We start from the raw sequence: 749 nt of genomic DNA, 5'->3' as shown, positions 1-749 counted from the left end.
ATAGACTATATGAATGGATTAAGACACAAAACCCATCTTTTTGTTGTCTGCAAGAAACTCATCTCACTTTCAAGGACAGACACTATCTCAAAGTGAAAGGATGGAAAAAATATACCAAGCAAATGGCACTAAGAAAAAAGCTGTTGTAGCAATTCTAATATCTGACAAAATAGACTTTAAAACTAATCAGAAGGGACAGAGGGCCACTTCATTTTGATAAAGCAACAATGAATGAAGAAGACATTACAATCATGAACATATATTCATCAAACTCTGGATCACCCAACTTCATAAAAACAATACTACAGGACTTTAAGACCCAGATTAATCCCAACTCATTAATAGTTGGTGACTTCAATACCCCACTGTCTCCATTAGATAGGTCAACAGGGCAGAGAGTTAACAGAGAGACATCTGAATTAAACAATACCATATATCAAATGGACTTAAAAGACATCTACTGAGTATTCCACCCAAGCACCAAAGGACATACTTTCTACTCAGCACATCATGGAACCTTCTCCAAAATCGACTGTATACTGGGGCACAAAACAAAACAAATACAAAAAGACTGGATTGAAATAATTCCATACATTCTATCAGACCACAATGCAATAAAGCTTACAATCAACACCTGAAGAAGCCCTAATCACCACATGAACACATGGAAATTAAAAAACACACTCCTGAATGATGAATGGGTCAAAAGAGAAATTAAGAAAGAAACAAAAGTATTCCTGGAACTAAAT

This window comes from Nannospalax galili, unplaced genomic scaffold, assembly GCF_000622305.1.
Source record: "Nannospalax galili isolate Female #2095 unplaced genomic scaffold, S.galili_v1.0 scaffold136, whole genome shotgun sequence".
NCBI classification, from domain to species: domain Eukaryota; kingdom Metazoa; phylum Chordata; class Mammalia; order Rodentia; family Spalacidae; genus Nannospalax; species Nannospalax galili.
This window is presented reverse-complemented; position numbering follows the sequence as displayed.